Below are 9,719 nucleotides of genomic sequence, written 5' to 3'. Positions count from 1 at the left end.
CGACGTTGAGAGAGAGGAGGAGGAGCTGCCCACGACTGCCGCGATTCACCAAGGCGCCGCTGTTCATGCGTGTCGTTGCCAGCTGTGTCACCGTCGTGCCTTGCCTCCATCGCCATCGACGTCAATGGAGGTTCATGTAGAAAGAGAAGCCGCGCGAGGGAGAGAATCGCGGCTAGCTTCGCCACTGCCGCTGGGGCCATCGCCGTCAGATCATTCGACGCCGTCGCGTTCTGCCTTCCGCCGTGCCTCCATAGCTGCTGATTCGTGACAACTGCTACTGGGTTGGCCGCCGAAACCACCGCTGGAGCTACTGCTACTCGATTCAGTCATTCCTTCTTTGTTACGGTAAGCGTTTTTGTTCCGGAATCCTTGAAGATTAGGATTCTATTATAATTTGTTATACATTCTGAGGTGTTAGTAACGTAGGGTCGAGTTTCCATACTTGAATGCTGAGTTTAATGGATGTTTTATACGACACCAAGCTGCTGCGTCACTACTGGAGCTCTCTGCCACTGTTCTGCTCGCCGGAGGTCATCATCAGAGCTGCCGCTACTCCATTCTCTCACTTATTCGTAATTACGGTAAGCCGTTCCTTGTTTCGAACCTATGTAGTCGTCGTTCTGTTATACATTACTGAAGGGTTCATGACGTTAATGTCTTAGGGTTGAACTATGGTTCTTGCATATTCGTAATTAAAGTTGCTGCTATGACTGCGAAAGTAATGGAGCTGTGGTTGTAGCTGTCGCTGTTGCAGGCCAGAAAAAAAATGGTTTTTGGACGCACTTGATTTTATGGGGTTTCGACTATTCGAGGTAGGGGATCTTTCTAAAACCATTTTATATCCAAAAATTGTTATAAATCGATATTGATGCAAACAATATATATTTTGTGATTATGTGAATCTTATGGATTAAATTGAGTTATTTTGGATGAATATGATTGTTTGCTTAATTGAAGTATTGATTGATTGAGTTGGTGTTGTGATAGTTAAACGAAAACATGATTTAAAGTAATTTGAGTGATTAATTTTAAGAATAAATGATTATGAAATTTCAATTAAAATTGTAATTTGTGAACAGGACAATTTTTGAGTCTTTTGAAAGAGGTTTAGACTTGAAATTATTTTAAAGTTAGTTTGGAGATTTTGGTTAAGTGAAAATAGGTTTTATAAAAGAGAAATGGTTTTAAGCAAAGTTGCTTTGGAGGTTTCGGAAAATGCTACAAAAGGTGGTATTGGTTTTAAAAGAAAATTATTTGAGAAGAATGTACTAAATGGTGTGATGTCAGGAAAGTGGGATTTCGTAAAGGATGAAATGAGTATTTAGCTTGTTTCCGAAAGAATCAATTTGGAAAAAAGGGTTTATTTTAAATGTGCTAAGTTTTTGGGTAAAACTTATCTTGAATTAGAATTGGTAATGAGAATATTAAAGTAAGAAATTGTTGTGATATTTTTAAATAATCTTTTAAGGAAGAATTGATTTATGTTTAAGGTTTAGCAAAGTTTAAAAAATCAAACTGGTTCAGCATAGATTTAATGAATCTATACTTGAAACATGTTGGTTATTCATATATTTTAAGTAACTTTTTAGTCATAAAGAAATTGAAATAAATTACAATGTAAGAGTTAAAGAGAGAAGCAAAAGTAGAATGAAGAAGTAAAGAAGTAAAAAGGTAATGACTACGTAATGATTGTAAGATCCAGAACTTTTGAAAAAGGGGCCATTATGAGCTAATTTTAAATTCAGTATTTCTGTAGCTTTAATTTCAGAAGTTATCTTATTAAAGATAATTAAAGCAAGTTTTGATTTATTGAATTTGAAATAAGTTATAGTTATTATCCAATTTTACAATTATTGGATTATTCTCTATATCTAAATTATAAAGTTAGCAGTTATGAAATAATAGGGATTTTATATGATTTGGACTAAATAATTTATATTTTAAGATATTAATACTGCTATATTGAAAAATGAAGAAATTAAGTATATTATTTCTAATTTTTGGATTTGAACATTTTATTGAAAATAAAATGTGAAATTGATGAGCAAATAGTATTTTTATACATTATTATTGTTGGATTAGAATTTATTTCTAATTACCATATTATCCCTATTTCTATTTGAAATTACAAAAGTAACCCTAACCTTAATTTTCAAAAATGAAACCTTAGTCACCCCCCTAAACACACACAGCCGCAGCCTCCCCTAAATCAACCAGCAGCAACAGCTGCAAAGATGGAAGAAAGAAAGAAATAGAAAAGGGAGGGAGAAGCGGGATCCGTGGAGGAGAAGAAGGAGAGGAGGGGAGGGAAGAGACTGCGCCGCGCGCTGGGCTTTACCACCGCCATCGCGCCGTCGTCTGGCCGAGGAGGAAGAAGAGCGCCGCGCCACACCGTCACGCCGTGCGTGCCGCCAAGGGTCCCTTTCCTGTCAGGCATGTCTCTGCCGTGAGTCGCGACCAAAGGGGAGAGAAAGAGACCATGAGAGGGGCGTGGAGTTGGCGTCGCGCATGGAGGCACTCACCGCTGCCGTCGCGCACCATCGTATGCCGTCACTGCTGTCTGAGCAGTCATCATCCCCTCCGTTCTGCTGCTCTGGTCCGCCGCCGCCACTGCTGGAGGTCCGTCCGATCTGATCTGAAGGAAAGAAAGAGGTTCAGGCCGCCGCTGCTACTTGCGTTGTGAACTGCTGCACCACCCACCGTCACAGGTGTCGCTGTTGGAGAAGGGAGCTGCGCCTCTGTGTTTCTGGCAGCCGGGAGTAGTTCTGTGACTTTCGGGACCACCGCCGAAGCCTCTGGCTATTTTTGTCGTCGCTGGAGACTCCTGCCGGTAAGGTTTTAAGTATTGGGTTTCGTTTCTCCTGAGTTTTTGGAAACATTACAATCACTGCATATTGATTTCAGTCACCGTCGCTGGAGTCTGATCACCGTTGCCGTCTAGGATGGCTCTCGGGGCTGCCGCCAAGCAGGTTCGGAGACCGCCGCTGTTTCGGTTCAGCCATTCTCCCTCGGTCTTGGTAAGCGTTTTGGTTCGGGAAGGCTTTTGTCGCCGTTCTGATAATTTAGGCTGAGGTGTTGTGGCTTTATCTGTCGCAGGGTCGTGTATCCATGTTTGCGTGTCGTGCTTGGAGTTCGTGGCTGCTTCGTTTCGCTAGTTCAGTAAGTAATCTATGTTTCGAAAAGCCTCTCGTTAGTATTCGGTTGTGTTTGGTTAATGAATATGAGTTTTGGTAACGTGGGGTTGAGTCCTGATTATTATATGTTGCAATTAGAGTTGCTGTGGTTACTGCGAAAGTGCGCGAAGCTGTGATTCAAGCTGCCGATAATTTCGGGTTAAGGGAGAAGGTTCTTGTGACGTGTTTGGGTTATGATTTTGTGTTTTTAGGTAGGGGCACTTTCTGAAAACTATATTTTTATATATTGGAATTATTACATATGGATACTGATGTGAGACATGGTATATTTGGTGATTGTATTCAATCTTATGTATAGTTTAGTAGACTTGAAAGATTATGAATGTTTGTTTGACTGGATTGTTGTACGGCTTTGTGAAACGAAATACTTTTGAAGTTGATTCTTTTAAAGCTTTGAAATCGAGTTTAATCCGTTGGGATTTGATTTGAGTTGAGTTGATTTTCTTGATACTGTGAAAAATAGAATATACTCTTGGATTCAACCTGGTCTGCTTCAAATGATTTGGTTTTAATAAATGATTGTTGTTGAACCGTTTCTTTAAAACTTTAGAAATGAGTTTAATCGGCTGATAATGATTTGATTTTGAAACGGTTTCCTTGAAATATGAAAATGAGGTGACTGTTGGATTTAGCTTGCCTTTGAACTAATTTTGGATTTTGGGCCGTTGAAAAGGATTGTGGAGCGGTTTTGTTGGGACCCCAACCGGGTGGCAAAGTCCAAGTTTTAGGGGAGGTGCTGCCGAAATTCCGGTAGAATCCGGGACTTTACTAAAACGTTATTCGGAAACTCATGAGTTAAAGACTTCTACTATGTTATCTGAATTATTAAGAAAGGGATGACTTATGCTTCTGAAATGAATTGTTAAAAAGGAAATTGTGATTTAGTATTGTTTCTTAAGAAAAGTATTATATTTCCCTTGTGAACAAGTCATTTAGGTGAAACTTATGCTTTAAGGATGTTTTAAATGTGAAAAGGGTTTATGCCTTTGAATTTGACTTGAGGGTTTCAATTAGAGAAGTTTGAGTGACTTTGAAAGAACCTGAACATATATTGACAAGTTTCATTCTAAAATGTTTTGGGAAAAGTTTTAAGTACTCTTTGAGTTCTGAATTTTTGCAATACTAAAACAATTTTGAGCAGTTGAAACGCTTTAGAGTTACCCATGGTGTTGAAGCTGGTTTTTGTTTAAGTAAAGGAAACGGATTTAAAAAGAGTAATTGATTACATGACTCGGTTTGGCTTAGATCCTATTTTGTTACTCAAATCAGGAAGCCAAGGTATTAATGATTTTAAGTGAATTTGAGGAAATGAGTTATGTTAATCTCTCCTAAAGACTTGAGACTCTGCCGAGGAACTTTTGTTATAAAATTTCGTTGTTGGATGAATGACTTTGAATATTTCTAAATAAATCCTTAATTTGCCATGGTTCTGGAAGTTTTGGAAAGAGAATGCCAATGGTGGCTTTGTTTTAAAAGGAGAACTTACTTTGAGTAAAAGTGACTTATGAGCCTGAGATGATTTGAGAAATGAGATCTTTAAAGCCAAGGCTGAAAAGAGCTGAAATTTGATTTCAGAATAAATTGAATTGAGAAAAAGTGGTTTATGGCTTAAATGCCGATTTTATGAATTTGATGATGTTGAATGGTGGAAGTGTTGTTTTGTATGAGCCGGAATGGCTGTGTATGATTATGAATTTTGGCTAGTTCTGGATTGAACTATGAGCCGGATGGCTGACTATGAGTTATGAATTTAAGCCGGATGGATGAGATGAATGTTGATTCATGGCTGAGAATGAATGCATATATGCTGAAATATTGATAGTTGTGATTTTGCACTTCCACTATCTGAGATACGAGTATCCCTGGGTAGTAGCAGTGGCTAGCCACCACGTGCTCCAGGTTGAGACTTGATACTCTGCTGACCTTATGTCGTAAGTGTGGCCGGGCACTGTAAAAGTCTCGGATGAGCTCGCCCCCGTGAATATATACCATTGAGGGTGTTGGATATGGATTATGATTATGATTATGATGATGATCGAGAATTACTCGAGTTGGGGATGCACGACAGAGGGACAGTCCAATGGTTAGCTACCAGGACTTGTCGGGCTGGCTTTATAACCGACAGATGATATCATCAGTCACTAGGACAGCCATGCATCATATGCATCTATGTGACATTGTTTGGGTGTGCATATTGTACTTGGTTTGCCTTTGTGATTATTTGTGATTATCTGCTAATTGCTCTACTTGCAGTAACTGTTTGTTTGTGCTTGAACTTTCCTACTTGTGTTTGTGACTAGGTTTCTATTGGACCGTGGTGATTGTTTGTTGGTTGGATTGTTTAGGTCTGGGGCCGTGGTTGATCATGATTTGGGCCGAAGGCCATGTTGGTTTCGGTTTTGTGTTTCTGGTTTGGAAAAGTATGAAAGGCTAATTGGTTCAGCATAGATAAACCCTTTTGAAAGGCTTTTGAGTTTTTGAGAATTGAATGGTTCCTCTTTTAGAAAAGATTTTCGACTTTACTTTTAATGTAAACCGTACTTTTTGAAAAGAGGCATAAGACGGTTATTAATCACTGGTACGGTTTACCTTCACGTATCCTATTACAGTAATTTTGCAACCCTACGGTGAGAACCCTTTCGAGGATGATGTTCTCACCCCCTACAATTTCCCCTTTCAGGTTTGGACGCAGAAGTCACGAAGAGCTTATTTAGTTATTATCGAGATGCTCTGTATTGCTGTAGTTATTATATAATGTTCCCTCGCCTTTATCTTTATACATTATGTAAGAGGGATAGGAATTGTATTGGTTAATGCTTGTAAAGTTATTTAATATGTATTGTAGTTTAAAGTTTTAAACAGGCTCATATTTTAGTATTAAATAGTATAAGAGTCGTCGTAATATCCGAGCTATCAGAGTGGCGCAGCCGGAAGCGTGAGCTTTGATAGTTAGGATGTTACATTATGGTATCAAAGCGGTCTTTCCTGTAGAGCCTGAGGAATGGACCGACTATGCTTCAGTTGCATACTTTGAGTGTCTGTTATGCAATAGTCTTGTCGAATGACGAGAAGTAGAGATTTATGCACATGACGATCTATTGATTAACGTTGTTAGTCTGGCATTGCATAATTCTTGGTATTAAGTTTGGCCGGCTTAATACTAGTGAATTATGCATATGAAAGCACTAATGTGTTATCATAGATGATATGTGAGTTTTGGGGTAAAGCGAATCATGGGTTTTGGTAACGTTAGAATCTATTCTCGAGGCTATTCAGTTGTGTGTCTTGAATTCTGTTCGAGTCGATCTGTTCTTTCATATCCTAACTTGAAGTTCTTGTTTGCTAATCCTTTAGAAAAGTAGTTTGATTTTTCAACTCTATTCCTCTATTCATATGTATTCTTGTTTGATCTTAAATGCATATGCTCGTTTGGAATCCTTGTTGCATCTATCTTCCTCTGTTTAAGTTCTTCTTGGTTCACGTATTCTTTGCTATAGCTTTGAACTTGTCTTAATGCGCCGTGCCTTTTAACTCCGGATTCCGAGTCTATTCTTAGAGAAATTGTTGATTCAATTTTTCTCTTATTTGACAGTGACAGCCAATTTTGAGATTTTTATAAAAATTACTGTTGATTAGATTTATACTTATCTGTATATATAAAGCTTTGGAGATTACTTATACAGTTTAACAACTATTTATTTCTAGTACCTCGCCCGTACTTTTACTGGTTTACGGAACTGCATTTACTTTAAATACAAATTGACTTTCTAGAAATTTTACTATAGTTCCAATGAACATCTTTATTTGATTATGTATTTGGGTATTTTTCAGAATTTCGGAAAGAAATGGATTTTTCGCTTTTTATTCCGGTTGAGTTTCGTTTGATAAGCTTCACTTAACTTGTTTTGAATCGAGTCTGGTTTAGCATACTACATGGTTTATGCCATTGTTGTTCTTTTGAAAATGTTGGACTCATAGCTTTCTTCTTATGAATGGATTCGTCCCTTCTTAAGCTTTTCACCTCTATGAATGTCATACGTGATTCTATTTTTAATTATACATCTACCTTTTGGGAGCACTACAATCAATCTCAGCTTTCCTTCTCTGGTGAATCTCATTCTTATATGAGTCAATTTAATTCGTTTCAAAATAGTGCATCGTTTATCCTCTCATTGTCTCTACTAGAGTTTTTAGTCAAAGATTTATCCTTGAGAAATTACTAATGATTGAGTTATCTTTTCTTATGACTTTTGTATTCTTTTGGATCAACTGAAAGCTTGTATGATGTCTCATGCCTAGTGGACCTTGTTTGAACTACTTTGATTTAAGATCCTTTCTTGTATGGCTTGACTCCTTTTTAAGTACATTCTAACCTTCTTGAATGTCCTTCGAAGATAGTGATTTCGAGTATACTTTTAGAGTCTTATTTCAAACTTTGTTTAAGGAAGTTTTGAATTCTCTTTGAAGAAATTCTAAATAGAATTTATTTTCTGTTGCTTGATTGAGATTGAAACCATTGTTCAATTTTGACAAAGATGATTTAAAGTTGACATGCGCTATTTTAAATGAATTTTTGAAAATTTTCCTTGTTTAGTGAAAACTGGTTCGTTGGTAATGCATCACTTATTTCCTTTCCCAAATTACCAGCAGATTGTTACCTCGGATTTTCTTTTCTAAATAGTTTAACTTACTCTTTCGTCCTTGCTATAATTTTTGTACACGCTTGTTTGGATATGAACCTTGAGAACTTTTGAACAAGCATTTGATTTTCTTCCGAGTTTTATGAATTACTTTTGGTTAAGTTGTGTACCTAACTATCTTTCTAAAATATTTGAGGAAATACTTTAGCTCTTGGCCAAACCAGTGTGCATCTTATTTTTAGAACTCTACATAATCTACTTCAACATGAAATTGAATTAGAGCAAAGCCACTTTTATGCTTTTGTTACTCTCTTGAAGGATGTTTGTTGTTTAACTTCTCTTTCGGACTGCGAAATGATTTTTTTTTGCAAGTTTTCGATTCTTTTAAGAACAATGTATTCAGAAGTATTTTAATTATGCTCTTGAGTTCTGTGAGCTTTGCCTTGGGTCTGAGATATTCTTTTCTATAAACCTCATACTTCTTCGACTCAGCTTGAAATTGTTTCAAACTAATGCGCTGCTTTTCTACTTATTGGTCCTATTGATTTTCTATGATCCAAGGGTTATCTTTGGAGTTGTCAATCGATTTATTTCTAGCAAACTTCTTTGCTTGAGCATCTTTGTTTACCTGGAATTGGGTACATTCTCTCAAATCTATGAGTACTATCCTTGACATTTGACTCTCCTTTCTAAATCTTGTATCCTTCTGAGTAGACTCGAGAATTGTTTTGATATCACGTGCAACTTGTAGACGTAGTAACGCGATGCGTTAGTTTTTTAAGACGTGATATGTGTACATAGAAGTTGAAGCGGTAGGTGTGCAACGTTATGAGTTGTGAGTGTTTTGTTCCTTGTGAACGGGTTTGCGGCTGTCAAGCTTAAGATCGAATATGGGGATTATAAAGTGCTTGATGGAGTTGGAAAGTTGAAGCTTTGAGGTTGATATGAGATTAGTGTGTGGATGTTAAGCACGTCGTTTTAACCCCATCCTGTTTTATAGCCTCGATGCCTTGCTTTACTATCACATGTTTGAACCAGGTTATCTTTGGCATTGAGCCTACCTTGCAACGTTTTCCTTGCAATCACACTCCTACCCTTGTATCCTTTGAAAACCGTATATATGTTTATATATAGAGATATTTTTGCTTCTTCCTAAAATATGTTCAAGAGTGAACTGTTATAAAATTTCTTTCGTTTTGTATCAATTTTCGAAGATGAAAATTTTTATAAGGTGGGTAGAATGTAAGACCCAAAACTTTTGAAAAGAGGGCCATCATGAGCTAATTTCAAATTCAGTATTTCTGTAGCTTTAATTTCAGAAGTTATCTTATTAAAGATAATTAAAGCAAGTTTTGATTTATTGAATTTGAAATAAGTTATAGTTATTATCGAATTTTATAATTATTGGATTATTCTCTATATCTAAATTATAAAGTTGGCAGTTATGAAATAATAGTGATTTTATATGATTTGGACTAAATAATTTATATTTTAAGATATTAATACTACTATTTTGGAAAATAAAGAAATTAAGTATATTATTTCTAATTTTTGGATTTGAACATTTTATTGAAAATAAAATGTGAAATTGATGAGCAAATAGTATTTTTATACATTATTATTGTTGGATTAGAATTTATTTCTAATTACCATATTATCCCTATTTCTATTTGAAATTACAAAAGTAACCCTAACCATAATTTTCAAAAATGAAACCCTAGTCACCCCCCTAAACACACACAGCCGCAGCCTTCCCCAAATCAACTAGCAGCAACAGCTGCAAAGATGGAAGAAAGAAAGAAATAGAAAGGGGAGGGAGAAGCGGGATCCGTGGAGGAGAAGAAGGAGAGGAGGGGATGGAAGAGACTGCGCCGCGCGCTGGGCT

The sequence above is a fragment of the Arachis ipaensis genome, chromosome B01 (genome assembly GCF_000816755.2).
Source record: "Arachis ipaensis cultivar K30076 chromosome B01, Araip1.1, whole genome shotgun sequence".
Taxonomy (NCBI): domain Eukaryota; kingdom Viridiplantae; phylum Streptophyta; class Magnoliopsida; order Fabales; family Fabaceae; genus Arachis; species Arachis ipaensis.
Note: the sequence above shows the minus strand (reverse complement) of the source record.